We start from the raw sequence: 24,012 nt of genomic DNA on the forward strand, positions 1-24,012 counted from the left end.
ATCTGATTTCTCAAACCAGATCATAAATTAAAACAGATTCAAAAATAAAACGAGAGAGGAGAAAGAACAAGATTGTTTTTTTAATATACAGTGTCAAACCACTTTCACAGTTCTGCTTGAGTTGTGTGTGACTCCTTTCTTGGGAGATTGAGTTTAACTAATCGTTTTGGCTACAATGTTCTGTTCTGTTCACTTGAAGCCAGGTTGCCTGTAGGTACTTTTTCCATTCACAAACCATTAGACTGCTAACTGCTACGCGAGCTAGCTAGCGCTTAACAGTTTGACTGTAACGTGTAATATGTCATATTCATAACACTAAGACTGTCCTGCCTTCTACTGTAGTTGTACCCGTTGCTTCAAACATTTGAATGGAAACAAATCCCATATGGATGGACAGTTCTTTCTTTCATTCACTCATTAAAAAAAAAATCTGCTATTTTCTTTTTCTCTCTGCCAGTCCACACAGCATCTAGACAGTTCCCCACAGAACAGGCTGAAAGCGCTTTGTCCGAAGGAATGTGTTAACAATTTACACACACACACACACACACACACACACACACACACACACACACACACACACACACACACACACACACACACACACACACACACACACACACACACACACACACACACACACACACACACACACACACACACACGTTTCCTCTACACAGGCAAACCTGTCTTTGTCCAACACTCTCTCCTCTCAGCCTCGCTGAGGCATGTTTTGGCTCAAGTTTCAGTGGCAGAAACAAAACAACAAAACCACGGTTGTTATTGTCATGTTTCTCTCTCTCTCTCTCTCTCTCTTGTGTGTCGTCTGTTTAAAACATTAGAAGAGTCCATTTTGGAATTTAGTCTGGGACTAAAACGTCACAGCGAGTAAAAGTTCCATCTTTATTTCAGTTTTATCTAGCAGCATAAATACAGTTTACCCACTGGGAAAACAGTACTGGGAGGGAGGGAGGACGCTATTCCACACGAAGCGCTCCGAGAAGAGAACCCCAACCTCCCTTCCCCCCTACGTAAGAACCAGCATTGAGGAACCAACCCAGCCAGACTCGTTGAAAAACACAGGACAGCATCGCGTCTAAATCTGGAGACTTAACAGACTTCAGCTATGAAGAAGAAAAGAAGAATGTAAAGAACAACCCAAACAGACAATAAAACGTGGTGAGTTAACAAAAGCAAAGTAGTGAGTGGAACAGGTTAATACTGGGACTTGTTGCTGTTGGCAACAACAGGCAACCAAAAAACAAACAAACAAAAATCCTCGTCTTTGAACTGATTGAAAGAACATGGCTACAAAAGGAACGCAAATTCACAGTTGTACGTGTGCTCCTGTGTGTTTTTTGAAGAAATCAAACCCCGGAACTAAAAGAACAATACGACTGGAACAAACAGAGAACAGGATATAGGGTCTGATGTTATAGGCTTATACCTGGTTTGGGGACCAATCAGATTCTTGGCATGTCGTTTCTTATTCTCTCCCGACGACAAGAACCTCCTTACTTAGCTAATATTGTGTGTCTGTGTGTTCTAATAAAACCCCTTTTCCAATTCACTTAATTTCCTCAGATGAGAATTTGATGTATCCCTGTGTCTTTGCCTTGTGTACTGTATACAGTGTTGTTCTTCTATTAAATAGTCAGTTGGCGCTTTATGTGGGGGATAAAAAATTATATATCTTTATACATCTGAACAAATGCTTGCGTCAGGCTTGAGTGAACAAGTCTCTGTTTTGCGAAGAAGCTGCCTCTAAAGCCGCAGAGTTACTTCTTCAAGAGTTCCTGTCTTTCTTCTCTTCCTCCTTTATTGACGAGTCTGTTCCTACCCCTCTTCTTCCTCTTCCTCCCAGCCTACCGCAGAGGTGCGGGCGAGCCACACCCCTGTTTCAAGCCACACCCATTTCCACCCCACCCCTTCTGATTCGGACTCCACCCCCTTAAGGTGGGAGGGGTAACAAGCGCGGGTGCCGGCCGGTGAGGTTGGCGACTGTGGCCTTGTCAGAACACTGCCACCGACAGGGGGGGGAGAGGTAAGGAGGGGGCGGTGGTAGCATTGAGGGTAGGGTGGGGCTGTTTCTGAGTGCGGGAGTGAAGTGTTTAGGGCACGTTCACCCTCGATGTTGAGCCATCTCATCCTCGTCTCCCTTTAACCCTCCTCCCCTCCCCTCACTTGTCCCCGTCTCGACCATTTCCCCCTCTCCTCTCACTTCATGTCCACGTCAAAGTCTAGCACCAGTAGTTTTGTCTCCTCGGTGCCGTTGCGGCTTCCCACGGCACACACCAGCTTGGTGTTGGAGGCGCGGATACGCCACACCACCCCACCGCTGCCGCCGCTCTCCAGCGTCACCAGGTTACGGATGAACTCGCCCGTCTTCAGGTCCCACAGCTTCACCGTGCCGTCGTCCGAGCTGGTGATGACAAAGTTCTTGTTGAACTGCAGGCACGTCCACGGCGCTCTGGTGCTTGTGGGGACCTGGTGGTGGAGAGGGGAGAGAGAGAAGAGTGAGAGAATGTGTGAAGGAGATAAATAGCTAGTTTCTCCTTTTCGCTGTAGTGTCCCTTAACGTCTACTTCCCCAGAGTCAGATGAACTCAGATAGCAACTTTAGAGACACAAAAATGGTAACTAGCATTAGCGCAATTACTTGAAGTTGATGCGACTTCCATCAATTGCGCTAACGCTAGTTAGCATTGGGTCGCAAACTACCTCTAACTTCCTTCATACTGGACACAGAAACATAAAAAAAATCAGTGAGTTCACCTCCCGTGACTCCCCGTTGCCAAAATCCCGCAATAACTCTTCAAGAACGTAGAGAGAGGCAGAGAGTTAGATGGACTCAACGAGGGAGGGGAAAAAGGAAACCAACAAAGAGAAAAGTGCGATAGAAAGAGATCATTGGTTGCGAGGTCATTGGTGGAAGACCTGGTAAACCTGCTAGAGATGGTAAACACTACACTGTTTATTTCTGGAGAGTGTTAAGGCAGGGGGAACAGGCACCCTGTCTTGTCCCCGTCTGCCATGGAAAATCATGGGCTAGTAGAGGAGAGGAGCCCAGGGCATAGAGCTGTCACCATCTACAGCTGCTGACTAGCTCTGCTGACTGCAGCCTGTTGGCACTGGCGGTGTGTGTGGTGTGTGTGGCAGCTGGCAGGAACACCCATTTGGTGTGTAGAATGTGGTGTCTGTGACTGTTGCCTCCTCTTTCGACGAGATGCCCCTGTGTGTCTCTGTGTGAATGACTAATATTCCCTAAAGAAATGCAGATGATAAATCCCCCACATTTGCTCTAGTTTCACTAAAACAAACACAGAGTCACAGTTTCAGAGATGTGGCTGGCAACATTAAAATATCTTCTAGCAGTTATTCCACAAAACTCTAAACAGTGAGGACTAATCGGGATGAAATCTGTAATATGATGAACTACAGTCCACAATGATATGTGTTCATTATGAATGCAAAATCATTCGTTGTACGAAGTACACTAGGAATTGTGTTCATTAGCCTACCAACAGATCTCATTTGAACAGAGCTCCCAGTAGCAGAAAGCAGTGTAAACCCTCATCCTCTCCCTTCGTCTGTCTAGTGTTTTCAAAGGGCTAGACATTTTGCACTGTGCCTTTCTCACAAAGATTTGACAACGTACCCAGCCAACCACCCCACATATCACTCTCTTTCACCCTCCCCCTCCCACCCATTTCATTTCCACAACAAAGCAGCTGTCTACATCGTTACCTATCCTCTCAGCTTAAGTACCTCATCTGTGTCTGCCAGTGAGTTGCCTGTTAGGGTGTTTAGATAAGACAAAAGCCTAATGAATGAATGGCAGAAATTGCCCATTGACCCAATTACATGACCTACATAATCCCTGCACCGCATCCCTCCATGCCCTCTTGGCCGATAGTCACGCCCCGTTGTCATGCCCCTCATGGGCCACGCTCGCCGACAAGACAGGACCTGGGCCACGCTCGCCGACAAGACAGGACCTGGGCCAGGCTCGCCGACAAGACAGGACCTGGGCCACGCTGTCGACAAGACCCCATCCACCTTTCTTCATCCCTCCTCCTCATCCTCCTCTCAATTCAATTCCATTTCAATGTAGGGCTTTATTGGCATGGGAAACATATGTTACATTGCCAAAGCAAGTGAAACCGACAACAAAAATGAACACACAAATGTTCCAAAGAATAAAGACATTTCAAATGTCATTATGTCTATATACAGTGTTGTAATGATGTGCAAATAGTTCAACAACAAAAGGGAAAATAAATATATGTTGTATTAGTTCTTCACTGGTTGGCCTTTTCAAGTGGCAACAGGTCACAAATCTTGCTGTTGTGATGGCACACTGTGCTATTTCACCCAGTAGATATGGGAGTTTATCAAAATTGGGTTTGTTTTCAAATTCTTTGTGGGTCTGTGTAATCTGAGGGAGGAGGTTAGGAAGTGCAGCTCAGTTTCCACCTCATTTTGTGGCCAGTTCTGCCTTCAGTGGCCTTTCTCAATAGCAAGGCTATGCTCAGTGAGTCTGTACATAATCAAATATTTCTTTACATTTTGGGTCAGTCACAGTGGTCAGGTATTCTGCCACTGTGTAGTCTCTGATTATGGCCAAATACCATTATAGTCCTCGCTGTTTTTTTGTAAATTCTTTCCAATTTGCCAAGTAATTATCTTTTTGTTTTTTCATGATTTGGTTGGGTGTAATTGTGCTGTCCTGGGGCTCTGTGGGGTGTGTTTGTGAGCAGAGCCCCAGGACCAGCTTGCTTAGGAGGCTCTTCTCCAGGTTCATCTCTCTGTAGGTGATGGCTTTGTTATGTAAGGTTTGTGAATCGCTTCCTTCTAGGGATTTTGATAATTAGCGGGTATCGGCCTAATTCTGCTCTGCATGCATTATTTGGTGTTTTACGTGGTACACTGAGGATCGATTTTGTAGAATTCTGCATGCAGTCTCAATTTGGTGTTTGTCCCATTTGGTGAATTCTTGGTTGGTGAGCGGAACCCAGACATTACAACTATAAAGGGCAATGGGTTCTATAACTGATTCAAGTATTTTTTAAAAGCTAGATCCTAATTGGTATGTGGAATTATAGGTTCCTTTTGATAGCATAGAATGCCCTTCTTGCCTTCTCTCTCAGCCTCATGCAGGGCCATCACCCCCTCTTTCACCCCTCCTCTCATATCCTCCCCTCTTCTCTCTCATTCTCATGCAGGGCCATCACCCCCTCTTTCACCCCTCCTCTCATATCCTCCCCTCTTCTCTCTCATCCTCATGTAGGGCCATCACCCCCTCTTTCACCCCTCCTCTCATATCCTCCCCTCTTCTCTCTCATCCTCATGTAGGGCCATCACCCCTCCTCTCATATCCTCCCCTCTTCTCTCTCATCCTAAAACAGGGCGATATCTATTCCCTTTGTTCCAAGGGGAGGGGACACGTGTGAGTTGTAGTTCCATGGGAATCGTTGGGATTGTAGTTCACTAATAAGGCCATTTGGGGGGAAATTAGCACTGGCAGAAAACAGTGCAGCTCCACAGTAAGGGTTTCTCCATTTCTCCCCATTCAAGGTAAAGGTACTTAGTGCTAATGGCTGAGAGAACTGTTACACTAACATCCTGAGCCAGGGAAATGACCCTATCTGGAGAGTGGCTGGCCGGCTGGAACACAATGTGTTGGCTCTGTTTGGCCATGCACAGCCAAGCACATCATTGAGTGAATATCTCGGAGCAACAGCCTTTTGCTCGGGTCCAAAATTGGCCAATTCAAGACATTTTACCACTTACAGATAAAAAGAGGTTGTAGAGTTGCCTGTGGTAGATGGGAGTTTGAAGGCAGTTTCCCCCTCATACAATGTAAAGCATTTTGAGAGTCAAGAACGCACTATATAAGTCATATCAAATCAACCAATCAATCAAACATGGTTGTATTTACAAACCACCAAACAGAAGAAAACGGGCTGGAAACAGGGGAGGGACTACCTGAACTTGTCCAATGAGAAACACCCCGTTTCCATTGCAAAGCGGTTCTTAATGAATTCCACGCGGGGGGCGTTGACGACCTGGCGACAGACTCACCTTGCAACGTCTGCAGGCACTGTCCCGTCTTGATGTCCCAGATCTTGACGGTGGAGTCGGCGTGCCCGAGACCAGGATGTTGTCTTTGAGCTCCATGCCGCTGGTGAGGGACTGGTGACCTGTCAGAGTGTGGATGCAGTTACCCGTCTCCACATCCCACACCTCGATAGACGTGTCCAGGCTACCGCTCACCACGTGGATCCCATCAAACTGGAGGGTGGAAGGATGATCCAGTTATTGAGATTCATTCCGTTTGACACCAACATATTCCAGTCATTTCTATTCTAGCATGGAATCAATCAATAGAATGTATTCATGAAGCCCTTTTCCCATCAGCAGTTATCAGAGAGACTTTACAGGACCCTGGGACAGAACCCAAAGAGCAAACGACGGAGGAAAGAGGAGGATCCAGTTCTATATGACAAAATGTAGTGGAAATAATGAATTCCACATTGGAATTCAGATCGGATGTGTCTGGTGAATCCATCGAATCGGAGTCAAATAAGGCTTTCTAGATAATATTCAATTAATTAGCATTCATATAATATCACATTAATTGATTCGATCTAATTAATAGTATGGATTTGTACAGCTTTTTCAAAGTCAGTGTCACATATAGTGTATAGAGTGGAGGGCATCTGTCCATCTGAACAGTAAACCTCTCTCTCCTATTCAGATGAACTACCTTTGGAGCCTGGTCTAAAGCAGTGCACTATGAAGGGAGAAGGGAGCCATTTGGGATGCAGCCTCTCTCTCTGAAGGTGATAGTTGTGGCTCTAAACTGCTCCGTCATCACACAGAGAGCGAGAGAGACATAAAGGGAGAGGACATCGTCGAGGACACGAGGCAGAGGAATCCATTAACCTTTTAACACTACTACTGCTGTGTGTGTGTGTGTGTGTGTGTGTGTGTGTGTGTGTGTGTGTGTGTGTGTGTGTGTGTGTGTGTGTGTGTGTGTGTGTGTGTGTGAGAACCAGACTCACACCAATGTTCTGTTTATATAATGTTACTGCAACGTAGAAAGAGAAGGAGTTGAGAAAACCCATCGTACTGCTGCTCTGCTGCCTTGGATACAACAGACAGAGGGACTATTTTTATGTGGCTCTTTCCCAACCAGTGTGGTTCACATGGCAACCACCTTATCATATTGTGGAATGGCGGTTCAAAGCACCAACTGGAAACACTGTTTTAAAGGGCTCTGCGTTCTCTAAGTCCTCCGAGCTCTATCGTTCTTGTTTTATGGACGCGTTAGGCACTGTATGAACCAGATGGGACCCTGTTGTACACTTTCAAAAGAGATGATTATAATTTACACCAAACTGTACAGTGGATATATGAAGGATTTGATTTGAGTAGAGGACTTCTATGGCGGCGTGTTAAATGGATTCCTTTTCTGTTTTATTCTAGAGGGCTGTCAAATAGTAGGACATAAAAGGAATGTCGTTGGGGCAGGGTGCTCTTTGATGAAGGGCTTGATTTTTCACTGTTTAAATGCACAGTTTAAATACACGGTTCACTTCGAGGACTGCAGATTAAAATCAATAGACTAAGTCACTATACAAATCTTCAGACATTAATCGCATGATAATATAATATAATGATGGACTCTGTGGTGTGTGTGAGTGTTAGTGAGCGTTTGCGGCAGGTAGCCTAGCGGTTAAGAGCGTTGGGCCAGTAACCGAAGGTTGCTGGTTCAAATCCCGAGTCGACTAGGTGAAACCTATGCCGATGTGGCCCTTGAGCAAGGCACTTAACCCTAATTGCTCCTATAAGTGGCTCTGGATAAGAGCGTCTGCTAGATGACTCGAATGTAAATAAATACGAGACAGCGCGTGTACACAGACCTGTAGTGAGTAGACTCTGTTGGTGTGGCCTTGCGGCGTGTGGAGGCAGGTCTCAGTCTCGGGGTCCCAGACCTTGACCATGAAGTCGTAGGCCCGCTGACCACCCTGCGGCCGTCGTACTGGACGCAGCGCACCGCCGCCACGTGGCCCATGAGGACGTGTAAACACTGGCCCGTCTCCACGTTCCACACGCGCAGCGTGGCGTCGCGAGAACCACTCACCACCCTGGGAGAAGAAAGAGGAGACGGATTGATGACACATTCAAAACACTAGTCTATTCTTGCAGGACTTTATCAAATCTAAAGCAGGCTGAATGTCTGAGAGTTACAGGCGGAGTGTTTTTGGCTCAAATCCACTGATTAGATTGGATTCATTTGGATCAAGGCAATTTATTTATGATTACCAAAGTTTGTGTAACAGTTTTGATGGGAATCTTGACAAACAAAATGGTGTTTTTGCCAGGGCCTCGCAGACACGTATCCTTCATGGTCGTGATTTACTGGGCAGTAAATTCAATAGGTTGACCTCTAGCCCTCATTCCCATGATGACAGTTGATGAAAGCAAAACAGGAAATACATAAATTCTCATTCTCCTTCTCAAGGCCATCGTCATGCTGGTACATGAACGTACACAAAACCCCCAGGACACAATGCCCACCCTCTAAACCTGCAACCCCTCCGGCACAGAAAGTGGAAAAACAGGTTCATAAAGAATTGGGAGGCGTACACCATAAGTTACAAAACGGCTTCCGGCATCCAGCACTGACAAAGATGGAAATCACCGTTCTTCTACTGTCAAGCCTGCAGCCGCCAGAGGCCCTTCACTTCCTCTGAGTGAGTAATCTAAATGTTGCACAAAACCTCATCGGCCCTGAGGCAGGAAGAGCACTAGAGAGGAGTGGCGGATCACTTAGACGGCCACTTTGGTTCTATTCAGTCCCGGTGAGACCCAAACTACACTTCATGAGGCACATTGACATGTTGTAGAGTTCCATTGATGTGTTATTTTACTGCCCGGTATACTTGTAATACATGCTGTTTGATACCAGGAATAGAATCGAGTATGTTTGTCAACTCGTGTCGGACAACTACTGGTCCATTTGAAAGCTCACAACCTGTTGGGTAAACAGTCCGTCAGTACATACGTTTTCTCGTGCAGGTGCATACAGCGCACCGTTGAGGTATGCCCGTACAGGGTGTGGATACAGTCGCCCGTCTCCGCGTTCCAGACCTTCAGCGTCCGGTCGGTGGAGCCGCTGATGATGATGTTGTCCCTCATCTGGGACGACCACACGCCCGTGTGGCCCCACCAACGTCCTCAGACACTGCAGAGAGACCGGAGAGAAGATGTCTCAGTCTAGATGCTTCCTGATGACAGACAGAAAACACACCTCATTATGCACACGCCACACTATGACATATTAACGAGTTTCGAAGAAATGAAAGGAAATCATTTCGCTCCAAGTTTCTGAGATTGACCCTTCCGATGATTGGATGGAAGTCCAGTTGAAGACAGGATGGGATATCAGGCTGAGATCACGTTCCATTCAGAAGGTATAACAAAGTGAATTTAAATTGTTCTGACCTTTCCTAAAAACCTCTAGTCAAGTCAATCCACATGTAACTGCAGCACAGGAGGGATGAAATGTATTATATTGACCTTTCCTCCATCTAAGGGAATTGATTTATACTCATCTACAGTTGAATGAGGAGCCATTTCCTTCTGTTGTTCCAAGAAGATGCCAGTCCTGGGGTTCAAATACTTTCTGTGGGCTTTATTGGGCTTTTGCTGGTGCCAACACATTAGCTGGAAAACATGCAAAACCCGACTATCTGACACGCCAGGCAGATTAGAGCAACCACTAAGTATTTGAAAGATTTCAAAATAGTATTTGAACCCAGGTCTGGAGTACAGTGGTGACAAAGCCTTAGCAAAAAAAAAGAAGACCCATTCTTCCTAATTTGCAAAGCTAGATTAGCTATTGATTACAGTACAGTGATTAAAGAAATCTTTCCAAGCTATTCTTTTCAATTTGTAACGGCCTCCATAGACATTATCCCCCTAAAACGTAATTATCCCTCGAATTGAATTAGATTTTTTGGGATGGTAAACCGGAGGAACCAGTCTGTTCCGGGCGTTATGATCCACGCCGGGACGTGACGCGGAGGGTGTAAAACCACGTGACCTCCTGACTGAAGCTGATAAAGTGGTGAGCGTCCAGCGACCGTCAAGGCAAGGCGGGGGCAGGGGTTTTATTGAGGTGAGTGAGTTGGGTGTAACTGCAGTCTCTCTCTCTCACTCTCCATCCATCTCCCTTGCTCTCCTGTGATAAACAGGGACGCTTCATTAACTTTGGGACGTAACCTTTTCTCGCCAATGTCACACGCTATTTATTTTATCCATCTAACTGCAGTCGGGCCTCCATTTGCTCAGCTTCATAACGGTTATATTGTGGGAAGAGGAGGGGGGTAATTAGTAATGGTTCCAAGCAGGATATAATGAGATGAAAGCTTCTGCTACGACTGACGGGTTGGTCACCATCTAACGGTCAAATAAATAGTGGGTCAAATACAGTGGAGTTTCTTGGCATGTTGTTCGTTCAGCTGTCAACATAGTACCAGGTTGAGGTCATGAATGCATTGAATGAGATCAATATTATATGTACACATATTTTTGACTGAATCACATCAAAACACTGTCCTGAGTCAAAGTACTCAACACACACAGCACGTCTGTTACCAGGGTGATGGACTCCCAAGCAAAACAAGCCCAGGGTTCTGACATTCGGGTTCCAAGAAGGTGAGCTTTCTCTCCTGCTCTCGGGTGATTACAGCCTACTTCAGAGTCAAGGAGAGAAGGACCCCTGGAAGTGGAGGGCTTAGGTCTCTATTTATCTGCCTTTGTTGAACAAATATGAAGAGGCATCTCTCTGTCTCAGAGGAAGATTAGGCATTCTTCCTCGAGGGCCTGTTAGGGGCTGGTTTGAAGACCAAGGGTTTGCTCAAGTGCTCTATTTCGCATTACACTTCCTTCCTGAATCCTTTGATCCTTGGCATTAAAATGTTGGAAAAGTACCCTGTATTGCTCTTCCCCACAAAGTTATCTTTCGATTGTGGAGACCATTTTGTTTTTCTACTGCGACTGCTGACAGTGGTTTCCTTCTCATAATGGTCACCTTTCCCAGAACGCAGTCTTCAGAACACAAAACAAAACCGACAAAACCAGGTCAGCTGACTAAGCGAAGCCAACAGACAGTTGATGCTAACGGAAGGTAAAAGGCTAGCCCGCTAGCCCCGGGAGACAGACAGACAAACAGGGTCTATTACAAGGCTATGAGAAAGCTGCACGGTGCAAAATAACAAGATGGTCACATATAAACGAGGCAAGACAACGTTGGCGGGAAACTCAAGACGAGGCCAGACTGCAGACCTTGTTGTGTTTATCAGGCTCACAGCCCAGCAGAGGTCGGGGGTAAGGAACCTTTATGCTGGAGAGGAATGTTTACAGAGGTGTTTTCTGGCTGCCGCCTGCATTTGAACAGACCTGGTGGTTACCCAAGATCTCATTATGACTCAGAGGTACAGAGGAGAGAGAGCGAGAGAGAGAGAGAAGGGAGCAGTAGAGGAGGGAGAGGAGCGAGAGAGAGAGAGGAGAAGGAGCAGTAGAGGGAGGAGAGAGAGCGAGAGAGAGAGAGAGAGAAGGAGCAGTAGAGGAGGAGAAGAAGGACAGTAGAGGGAGGGAGAGAGAAGGAGCAGTAGAGGGAGGGAGAGAGAAGGAGCAGTAGAGGGAGGGAGAGAGAAGGAGCAGTAGAGGGAGGGAGAGAAGGAGCAGTAGAGGGAGGGAGAGAGAGCGAGAGGCGAGAGAGAGAAGGAGCAGTAGAGGGAGGGAGAGAAGCGAGAAGAGAGAGAGAGAGAGAGAGAGAAGGAGCAGTAGAGGGAGGGAGAGAAGAGCAGTAGAGGGAGGGAGAGAGAGCGAGAGAGAGAGAGAGAAGGGAGCAGTAGAGGGAGGGAGAAGAGCGAGAGAGAGAGGAGAGAGAGAGAGAGAGAGAGAGAGAGAGAGAGAGAGAGAGAGAGAGAGAGAGAGAGAGAGAGAGAGAGAGAAGGGAGCAGTAGAGGGAGGTAGAGAGAAGGAGCAGTAGAGGAGGGAGAGAGAAGGAGCAGTAGAGGAGAGGGAGAGAAGGGAGCAGTAGAGGAGGGGGAGAGAAGGAGCAGTAGAGGAGGGAGAGAGAAGGAGCAGTAGAGGGAGGGAGAGAGAGCGAGAGAGAGAGAGAGGGGGAGAGAGAGAGAGAGAGAAGGAGCAGTAGAGGAGGGAGAGAAGGAGCAGTAGAGGGAGGGAGAGAGAAGGAGCAGTAGAGGGAGGGAGAGCGAGAGAAGGCGCAGTAGAGGGAGGGAGAGAGAAGGAGCAGTAGAGGAGGAGAGAGAAGGGAGCAGAGAGGGAGGGAGAGAGAAGGGCAGTAGAGGGAGAGAGAGAAAGGAGCAGTAGAGGGAGAGAGAGAAGGGAGCAGTAGAGGGAGAGAGAGAAGGAGCAGTAGAGGGAGAGAGAGAGAAGGGAGCAGTAGAGGGAGGGAGAGAGAGGAGCAGTAGAGGGGAGGGAGAGAGAAGGAGCAGTAGAGGGAGGAGAGAGAAGGAGCAGTAGAGGGAGGGAGAGAGAAGGAGCAGTAGAGGAGGAGAGAGAAGGAGCAGAGAGGGAGGGAGAGAGAAGGGAGCAGTAGAGGGAGGAGAGAGAAGGAGTATTAGAGGAGGGAGAGAGAGGAGCAGTAGAGAGAGGGAGAGAGAAGGGAGCAGTAGAGGGAGGGGAGAGAAGGAGCAGTAGAGGAGGGAGAGAATGAAAAAGAGAGATGTCCTTTCAAGGACAATGAGGGAGGGATAAAGTGAATAAAACAAGAGAACAAGGGTTTTCCCAGCACTGTGCAAATGGCCCCCATGACACACAGGAGAAGGGTGTAAACTTACGTGATAAGACCTCCGCATGCATTCCTGGGTCTTGATGATACGGCCTCAGGAGTTTCTGTTTGACGGTCAACACAGACCTGGCGTTGATCCATGTTAGTCACGCTCTCAGCTGTGATTCCACATCTATCTTGTGGGGACATGCCAGGTCTGGATACGCCGATTAGTATGAACATAATAACATAGGCTAACAGTCTCTCACAACGACACACATGTCAAAACACAGTCTACAAAGATGAGATGACCACAATCAGAACAATCCATTTAGATTTCAATCAAATAAACATGGAATGTGTTGCTTCAGTTCAATAGGTGTAGTTCTCATATACAAGGAGATCAATGGCCTCATTATGAGGCATACACTCAATAAGTTGTCTGGAGCTCCTCTGTTATCATCTGAGGTGAAGGTGACCCAGGAATACACAGCTAGAGAGTGTGTGTAGCATCTGGCATAACAGAAGATGTCTTTCCTCTCTGTGATAGAGGGAATCTGCCTGCCAGGCTGTTTGCCTGCCATTTCAGATCAGCGTGACAGGCAGCAGAGTTGTCTGTTGACGGGCACAAGGACTTTCACTGCTCCAGCACACAGGCAGACAGCCTTTGAAGCACTGGCTGCGTGTACAGTGTGTGTGTACTGTGTGTAGATCGAAGCTTGACAGCTCTCATTGAAAGCGATGGACAGCAAAGACAAAGGTGCAGGCCTCAGACGGACTCAGCAGCCAGCACCATATTCCACGACAACATCCGATCGCTAGGCTACTGAAGACAGGCAAACCGAGGAGGCTACTGAAGACAGACCGAGGAGGCTACTGAAGACAGACAGACCGAGGAGGCTACTGAAGACAGACAGACCGAGGAGGCTACTGAAGACAGACAGACCGAGGAGGCTACTGAAGACAGACAGACCGAGGAGGCTACTGAAGACAGACAGACCGAGGAGGCTACTGAAGACAGGCAGACCGAGGAGGCTACTGAAGACAGGCAGACCGAGGAGGCTACTGAAGACAGGCAGACTGAGGAAAACGAACAGGCAATTTAAAGTCTGGGGCTGCAGTAAACAAAATGCTAATATGTAAAAAAAAAGAAAAAAGAAGAGCGTCAACAATGAAGCCAAACCGAAGCAGCTCTCCTCTAAGACCGGACCATCATTTCACGGCATTGTGGTTTCTAGCCTCCTCTTCTTCAGTCTCAAAGCAAACACTTTTAACAGAACTCCAATGGCGTCCTGTTATCTTACTTAACCGCAGAGCAATGCGGAATTCCAGGTTTGTGCTTCCCAAATGGCACCCTATGCCCTTTATCGTGCCCTACGGTGGGGGCCCTGGTCAAAAGTAGTGCGCGATAAAGGGCATAGGGTGCCATTCGGGACGCAAGCCAGTCTCTCAAGGAGATGAGTCAAGGAAGCGTTTGTAGAGTAATCTGCTGGTGCAATCATGTCTTGATTGCTCACAGTGGGTGGTGTCCTGAATCACTCCCATACTGTATGATAGTACTGACGGAGTGAGAGAGAAACCCTCTGGTATCTAAAGGACAAGAATAACAATCCTAGTCTTAGATAATGACGGAATCTTTCATTGGCGACATGAAAGGCTAAATTCCAGCGGAAGATCCATTATCTGATCTGAAGAATGTCTGCTGTGACGCACGATGGAAATGAAATGGTAAATGTTGCTGGATGGGATACGCTGTACATGCGAGCCATGTCTAACAGGGAAAATCTATGGAGGACACGGCAGCACCAGACACGTGCCTTGTTTCATTTTGTTCCAAGTGATGTATCAATGCCAGGTGCTACTTTGAGAAATGCAACTGGGGGACTGAACATGCCATAAAAGGAATAGAGGTCCATCACATTTGTTCTAAACAGTAAGCTTTGCCCTGTGTTTGTTCACTACATTAGAACATGTTCAGCAGAATATTTCATTCACTTGACTACCCCCCTCTCTATCGGTCAGGGAAAGAACACTCTCCAAAAGCAGTGCACTATATACGGAATAGGGTGCCATTTTGGACACAAGCTTGGTCTAATCACTGAATCCAGTGGCTGGGATAATTAAGTCATATTCATCCTCTTTGGGACAGAGGAATTCAAAGCACTCGGGTTGTGACATTCCTGTCTGTGCCAGCTCATCTTTATCAAAATAAAAGCGTCCTCTAACCAAACATTCCGGACTGAGACCTTGTGGGCCGCAGCTGAAGGACAACAGAACTAAAAAAATACAAATAAATTGGAGATAGATGCTTCAGAAAGACATGGAGGACAGTCTAGAGAAGGAGTCAACATTGTCTCTCTGTAATATCCCAGTAAAACGACAACGTAAGAGAGAAAACTTAGACCTCCTCAAAGTAGCACCTGGCATTGATGCATCACTTGAAAACTGAAATGCATGTCTTTCAAGGTCAATTTTCAAGCGTGGGTTTCTCTCTATCTCCTATTGATCCAGTGGTGAATAAAGCCCTTAGTCTGGATGTTAGCTGCTGAAAGCTGGGCAGGAATAGGCTTCCTGAGCTCCTGTGAGGCTGAAGGTTTACGCCACTTAAGCTGGGACTTGAGTGGAACGCCAATGTAGAAGGAGAGGAAACACACAAGTGAGCGCACACACACACGTACTCCCACACACAGGCATAACACACGTGCTCCACACACAGGCATAACACACACTCCCCACACAAAGGCATAACACACACACACGCACTCCCACACACACACGTACTCCCACGCACACGTACTCCCACACACACGTACTCCCACACACTCCCACCTACACCCACGTACTCCCACCTACGTCCCACACTCCCACGTGCTCCCACACACACACGTACTCCCACCTACTCCCACACGTACTCCCACCTACTCCCACCTACTCCCACCTACTCCCACCTACTCCCCACCTACTCCCACCTACTCCCACCTACACCTACTCCACACACACCTACTCCCACCCACACACACCTACTCCCACCCACACACACCCACTCCCTGCCCACACACACTACTCCCACACACACCTACTCCCACACACACTACTCCCACACACACCTACTCCCACACACACCTACTCCCACACACACCTACTCCCACACACCTACTCCCACACACCTACTCCACACACACCTACTCCCACACCACCTACTCCCACACACCCTACTCCCACACACACCTACTCCCACACACACCTACTCCCACACACACCTACTCCCACACACACCTACTCCCACACACACCTACCCCACACACACCTACTCCCACACACACCTACTCCCACACACACCTACTCCCACACACACCTACTCCCACACACACCTACTCCCACACACACGCTCTCACCACCAAGGTCGACGACATCCGATCCTCGTTTGCTAAGTCAAACGACACCGCTGGTTCTGCTCACACTGCCCTACCCTGTGCTCTGACCTCTTTCTCCCTCTCTCCAGATTAAATCTCGCGTCTTGTGACGGCCGCCGCCCAACAACCTGCCCGCTTGACCCTATCCCCTCCCCTCTTCTCCAGACCATTTCCGGAGACCTTCTCCTTACCTCACCTCGCTCATCAACTCATCACTGACCGCTGGCTCGTCCCTTCCGTCTTCAAGAGCGAGAGTTGCACCCCTTCTGAAAAAACCTACACTCGATCCCTCCGATGTCAACAATTACAGACCAGTATCCCTTCTTTCTTTTCACTCCAAAACTCTTGAACGTGCCGTCCTTGGCCAGCTCTCCCGCTATCTCTCTCTGAATGACCTTCTTGATCCAAATCAGTCAGGTTTCAAGACTAGTCATTCAACTGAGACTGCTCTCCTCTGTATCACGGAGGCGCTCCGCACTGCTAAAGCTAACTCTCTCTCCTCTGCTCTCATCCTTCTAGATCTATCGGCTGCCTTCGATACTGTGAACCATCAGATCCTCCTCTCCACCCTCTCCGAGTTGGGCATCTCCGGCGCGTGACGCTTGGATTGCGTCCTACCTGACAGGTCGCTCCTACCAGGTGGCGTGGCGAGAATCTGTCTCCTCACCACGCGCTCTCACCACTGGTGTCCCCCAGGGCTCTGTTCTAGGCCCTCTCCTATTCTCGCTATACACCAAGTCACTTGGCTCTGTCATAACCTCACATGGTCTCTCCTATCATTGCTATGCAGACGACACACAACTAATCTTCTCCTTTCCCCCTTCTGATGACCAGGTGGCGACCGCATCTCTGCATGTCTGGCAGACATATCAGTGTGGATGACGGATCACCACCTCAAGCTGAACCTCGGCAAGACGGAGCTGCTCTTCCTCCCGGGAAGGACTGCCCGTTCCATGATCTCGCCATCACGGTTGACAACTCCATTGTGTCCTCCTCCCAGAGCGCTAAGAACCTTGGTGTGATCCTGGACAACACCCTGTCGTTCTCAACCAACATCAAGGCGGTGGCCCGTTCCTGTAGGTTCATGCTCTACAACATCCGCAGAGTACGACCCTGCCTCACACAGGAAGCGGCGCAGGTCCTAATCCAGGCACTTGTCATCCCGTCTGGATTACTGCAACTCGCTGTTGGCTGGGCTCCCTGCCTGTGCCATTAAACCCCTTCAACTCATCCAGAACGCCGCAGCCCGTCTGGTGTTCAACCTTCCCAAGTTCTCTCACGTCACCCCGCTCCTCCGTTCTCTCCACTGGCTTCCAGTTGAAGATCGCATCCGATACAAGACCATGGTGCTTGCCTACGGAGCTGTGAGGGAACGGCACCTCAGTACCTCCAGGCTCTGATCAGGCCCTACACCCAAACAAGGGCACTGCGTTCATCCACCTCTGGCCTGCTCGCCTCCTACCACTGAGGAAGTACAGCTCCCCGCTCAGCCCAGTCAAAACTGTTCGCTGCTCTGGCCCCCAATGGTGGAACAAACTCCCTCACGACGCCAGGACAGAGGAGTCAATCACCACCTTCCGGAGACACCTGAAACCCCACCTCTTTAAGGAATACCTAGGATAGGATAAGTATTCCCCCGCCCCCTTTAAGATTTAGATGCACTATTGTAAAGTGACTGTTCCACTGGATGTCATAAGGTGAATGTACCAATTTGTAAGTCGCTCTGGATAAGAGCGTCTGCTAAATGACTTAAATGTAAATGTAACGTACTCCCACACACACACGTACTCCCACACACACACGCTCCCACACACACACACGTGCTCCCACACACACACGTACTCCCACACACACACACACACACACACACACACACACACACACACACACACACACACACACACACACACACACACACACACACACACACACACACACACACACACACACACACAGGCACAACACACACACACAGGCACAACACACACACACAGCACAACACACACACACAGGCACAACACACACACACAGGCTACAACACACACAGGCACAACACACACACACAGGCACACACACACACACAGGCACACACACACACACAGGCCACACACACACACACGCACACCCACACACACACACAGGCACAACACGTACCCGCACGCACGCGTACTCCACACACCCACACACACCCGTACTCCCGCACCCACCCACACACACACACGTACCCACACACACACACGTACCCACACACACACACGTACCCACACACACACACGTACCCACACACACACACGTACCCACACACACACACGTACCCACACACACACACACGTACCCACACGTACCCACACACACACGCAAGAATAAATAAGAACACCCACAACCCAAGGTCAGACAATCTGTAAGAAAGGAAGAGAGGAAAAAGAGAGAAGCTACAGTCCTGTCATGCAGCCAGGCAGACATTTTGGCTATTTGCTGTGGAAACAGAAGCAGGATCAGGAAGAAGAATGCAGTGGCAGCACTGGATTATTCCCTGGCAGGGGTCATCCAGGGGTCAGGTCAAAACAAGCCTGGCTTGTCACGGCTAGAGATGATTGATGGTGAATATAAGGGCACTGCAGAGAGCAAAAAGAGAGCGAGCGAGAGAGCAAAAGAGAGCGAGCGAGAGAGCAAAAAGAGAGCGAGCGAGAGGAGCAAAAAAAGAAAGAGCGAGAGAGCAAAAAGAGAGCGAGCGCGAGAGAGCAAAGAGAGGAGGCGCGAGAGCAAAAAGGAGCGAAATGAGAGAGCAAAAGAGAGCGGCCTTGAGAGAGCAAAAAGAGCGACGAGAGAGAGCAAAGAGAGCGAGCGGAGCGAGCGCGAAGCGAGCAAAGAGGAGCGGCGCGAGCGCGGAGGTGGGCGGCGAGAGAGCAAAAGAGCGAGAGAGAGCAAAAGGAGCGGCGCGAGAGAGCAAAAAGAGAGGGAGAGCAAAGAGCGGCGCGAGAGAGAGCAAAAGAGAGCGAGCGCGAGCAAAGGAGCGAGGCGGAGAGCAAAAGAGAAAGCAGAGAGACAAGGAAGCATGAGCGCGAGAACAAAAAGAGAGCAAAAAGCGCGAAGAGCAAAAAGAAGCGACGCGAGGAGAAAAAAAGAGCGGAGCGAAGAGAAAAAAGAGGCAACGAGAAGCAAAAGAGAGCGAGCTGTGAGAAAGAGCAAAAGAGGCCTTGAGAACAAAAGAGAGCGAGCGCGAGAGAGCAAAAGAGAGCGAAGCGAGAGAGCAAAAGAGAGCGAGCAAGAGAGCGAAAGAGAGGAAGCGCGAGAGAGCAAAAGAGGAAACGCGAGAGAGCAAAAAGAGGAAGCGCGAGAGAGAAAAGAGGAAGCGCGAGAGAGCAAAAGAGAAAGCGAGGAGCAAAGAGGAAGCGCGAGAGAGCAAAAGAGAACGAGCGAGAGAGCAAAGAGAACGAGCGAGAGAGCAAAAGAGAGAACGAGCGAAACGAGAGAGAGCAAAAGAGAACGAGCGCGAGAGAGCAAAAAGAGAACGAGCGAGAGAGCAAAAAGAGAACGAGCGAGAGAGAGCAAAGAGAACGAGCGAAAGAGAAACGAGCGCGAGAGACAAAAGAGAACGAGCGCGAGAGAGCAAAGAGAACGAGCGCGAGAGAGCAAAAAAGAACGAGAGAGAGCAAAAGAGAAACAGCGCGAGAGAGCAAAAGAGAACGAGCGAGAGAGCAAAAGAGAACGAGCGCGAGAGAGCAAAGAGAACGATGACGAGAGCGCGAAAGCAAAAGAGAGCAAAAAAACAGCCGAGCGCGAGAGAGCAAAGCGCAAAAGAGAACGAGCTGAGAGAGCAAAAGAGAACGAGAAGAGCAAAAGAAAACAGAGCAAAAGAGAACGAGAGCGCAGAGAGCAAAAGAGAACGAGCGCGAGAGAGCAAAAAAGAGAAAAGGAAACAGAGCAGCCTTGAGAGCAAAAAGAAAAACGAGCGAGAAACAAGGAGCGAAAGAGAAGAGCGAGAGAGATTGCGAGATGGCAAAGAGCACGAGGGAGCGCAAATAAAGGAAATCTGTTTTTTCCTCTTCTTGCAAATGGAGATATATCCACCAGCAGTTTTAATGACTGATCTAGGATCAGCTGAAATTACTTCAGTCCTGACTTCAACAAACAAGAGCAAACTAACTCACCTGGCCCAAGCGAAGATGGTCTCTAGATTCTTTCAAACTGATTTTAGGATCAGCTCACCTTTCTACAGCTCTGACCTCGACTGTCATAATGAAATGAACAAAATCTGGCACAGGAACAGCTGGTTGGGGCATAAAGGCAACCAACCACACGGCAGGGAGGGAGGGGTGGGGGCGGTGTTTGTGGATCCAGCCCAGGCGCATCGTGGGACGTGGGAAAAGAATGGCCTCGGGCCAGCCTGCTGGGTTACGATGACTAATCACGCACACCCTGTTCTGACCTCTGTCTTCACAGCATGGTGTGAGCAAGTCACTGCAGCATTAACCTGAGAGTTACAAGTCATCCGGATGGACATTACCCTAATGGTGGTGGTGGGAAGAGAGACAATCCACATGGCTTCACTATCCGGATGCCCTTGGTACTGATCTGTTCACATCAGCACAATGCTGGAGAGAGACCGACAGACTGTATAATCACTGCTTGGCTGAGTGCCCAATGCAATCAAAAGGGAGGAAGCTTTTCTGCTATAAGGCATGACACTTTCAGTGTTTCAGTGTTTCATGCACTGGGCACCACTGACACATTCAGAGTGTATTTGTCATTGTCCATGCAAGGATAGAACGTCTGAAACATTTGGTTTAAGAACCTTAGTCGTTCTCCTTGCACTTTAAAAAGCCAGAGAGCTTTGTCCTAAAGGAGAAATGTCATTAAGAGCTCCAGTAAAAATGGAGTCGGCGAAGAACAGGGAAGAGGTGATTTACAACACTCCCTGAGCCTCCCTACCTCTTGCTCTCCCTCTCTCAGCGAGGCCACACCAACGCCACCATTTTAGTAGACCCTATAAACCAGCAACACAAGGTCCGCTACAATGGCTAAAGCTCAATCTCCAATGGTACCCTGTCCCCTATGTAGTGCACTATTTTGACCAGGCCCATAGGTGTCTGGTCAAAAGTAGTGCACCACATAGAGAATAGGGTGACATTTGGGACAAAAACTACATGCAGGAGGAGGAAGAGAGACAAAATGGATTCCAGACAATATGCTGCAGTATTGCAGGACAGGTGGTGTTACGTGCCAATGTTGAATGATGTCACTAATCAATTGCAATCTGGTCAGGGTCTCAGGGAGATTCTGGAGCATCAAGCAGTATCATTTGTATAAAATCTCCAGTAAGCAGTATACTGTAGCCTTTGCATTTGAGTAAACCTTAAATACAAAAATCAATACAAACCCTTGATCATGAATCTGAGGTATTGAGTGAAGACACACTAAGACATTTAAAGAGCTGCCATAGCATGTGGATTGACTTCCTGCTAACATGCTTCATTACAGATTAATGAGACGGTAATGAGAAATAGACCAGCTGTAATGTGTTCCTTCAGAACAGGAACTCATTACAATGTGTATTGTATTCCACATAACACTGATGCAGTGGGATGGAACAACCCATGAGACTTAGAGACACTATCACTTTTTAAACTCCTATTCATAATCTCCAGAACCAAACCATACCAATCTACATACCAGCACCATACCAGTCTACATACCAGCACCATACCAGTCTACATACCAACACCACTTCCAATCTACATACCAGCACCATACCAGTCTACATACCAGCACCATACCAATCTACATGCAGCACCATACCAGTCTACAACTGAGACCACGGCGATTTTCTACATTCTGTGGTCAAAAAGGTTTGGACTAGTTTCAATGTGGGGGTTGGGGAGCGAGGAATGACTGACAGTCCTACCTTTCCTGTGACAGCAGACCAGACCTTGAGCGAGTTGTCGTCAGAGCCGCTGACAATGCGGTTACCACAGAACTGGAGGCAGGTGATGACATGGTCATCATGACCCTTAAGCACCTAGAGAGGTTGGAGGGATGGAGGAGAAGAGGGAGGGAAGGAGAGAGAGATGGATGACAGGGAGGGAGGGAGAGAGGGAGGGATGGAGAGGAGAGAACGGGAAGAGAGATGGATACGGCGGAGAAGGAGAGGACGGCGTGAGGGAGAATAAGATAAAATGTCAAGAACCCAACAGGAACAATGACAAGGCTGCATTTCTCCAGACATCAAAGACTTGAGGTAAATGTCACGACGGCGCTTTGCAGGTGTACAGAGACCCCCGTTCAAAAAAGACTTGTGTGTTTAAACTCAGAACTGCCGACTCGGCGAATGACAGAGCGCGTTACAGACGGAGTGTGAAGAGCAAGCGCCGTAACCACGGTTACGTCAGCCATTCCTTCTCGTCACAATAGGACCCGAGGGCTTTTGAAATTAGCCATACGAGGCATATTAGGAAGATCACTCTCTCTTGCTAGTCAAGCTCAATTTAAACTCTGAAAACAGGAGAGGCCGAAACACTCAAGAAACAGCAGGTTGATGTAGAAGTAGAATTGAGGTCATGTCGAGCTCTAGAGAAGAACTACCATAAAACAAAAATATCCATAAGAACTGTCATTACCAAAATCTTCTTTAGGAGAGTTAGAGAACTGACCCACCAAGGGCTTCTAATAAAACCCAGCATAAAAGCCTTATCGACTTGGACGCCTGATCTAATTCAAAGCCGCTTTATATAAAATCCATACGAGTCTCAAGGGAGTGTTAAGATATAATGAACCCGTCTAATAAGGAACGAAGAAAGGCTTTAGATTCTAAGTTTTATACAAAACCACCAACTCCAAAGTTGAGAACGGAAGCAGAGTTAAATACTGTGGGCTAATGATGAACGCAAATAAAATTATCTATATTATAAACTGGGTGATTTCAGCCCTAAATGTTGACTGGCCGACAGCTGTGATATATCAGACTGCATACCATGGGTATGACAAAACATGCATTTTTACATTGGTAATCAGTTTATAATAGCAATAAGGCACCTTGAGGGTTTGTGGTATATGGCCAATATACTACAGCTAAGGGCTGTATCCAGGCACTCCGCGTTGCGTTGTGCATAAGAACAGCCCTTAGCCGTGGTAAATTGGCCGTATACCACAAACCCCCGAGGTGCCTTATTGCTTAATTCTATAAAATGTTGAGAATATGGGGAAGCAAAGAGAAAATGTCTACCTTGGGTGATCGGAGGTCTCCTCTCCTCCAGTTGGTGTCTATCCTATGCTGCCTGATGTACGCACACTTCCAGGGGCTGTGGGTGAAGCCCGGCTTGGTCACTTTCCTCTTCTTAAAGGCTAGAGGCTCATCAATGCCTGCTTGTGGAGAGATGAGAGGAGAGGAGCAGTGTCAGTCCGAGACTGCGTCAGAACGCAGAATATCTACCGTTTGCTCAGGCCATTGTCAATCTAGTCTGACCATTGTTCAAGATTGATCATATTGGTCAATGCTGGTGTCAATCATGGTCTGAAACTACTTCAGCCGGTTCCTTTCAGGCCAGTGCTTGTGCCGGTCATGCCCGTATACCGGTTCAGTGATTCCTATTGGCTAAGTGCGTCTAGACTGACCCTCCTCCCGGCACTTCTCCCTCCAGAGGAGGTTGTCCTCAGCCAGGATCCTCCAGTAACGACAGGTCTGAGCGGCCTGCAGCAGGTCCTTGGGCTCAAGGAACGACAGCACGTACAGGGCCAACTGACGGAGGAGGGAAGGATGGAGGGAAGGAGAGAGAGAGGAGGAAAGAAGGTT

At 48.2% G+C, this 24,012-nt stretch overlaps 1 pseudogene; it reads right to left on the minus strand.

Annotated features, from left to right (window-relative positions):
- Positions 1 to 2,210: 2,210 nt before the first annotated feature.
- LOC124013235 lies at positions 2,211 to 23,967 on the minus strand (annotated as a pseudogene).
- Positions 23,968 to 24,012: the final 45 nt, after the last annotated feature.

This window comes from Oncorhynchus gorbuscha, linkage group LG24 (genome assembly GCF_021184085.1).
Source record: "Oncorhynchus gorbuscha isolate QuinsamMale2020 ecotype Even-year linkage group LG24, OgorEven_v1.0, whole genome shotgun sequence".
NCBI classification, from domain to species: Eukaryota; Metazoa; Chordata; class Actinopteri; order Salmoniformes; family Salmonidae; genus Oncorhynchus; species Oncorhynchus gorbuscha.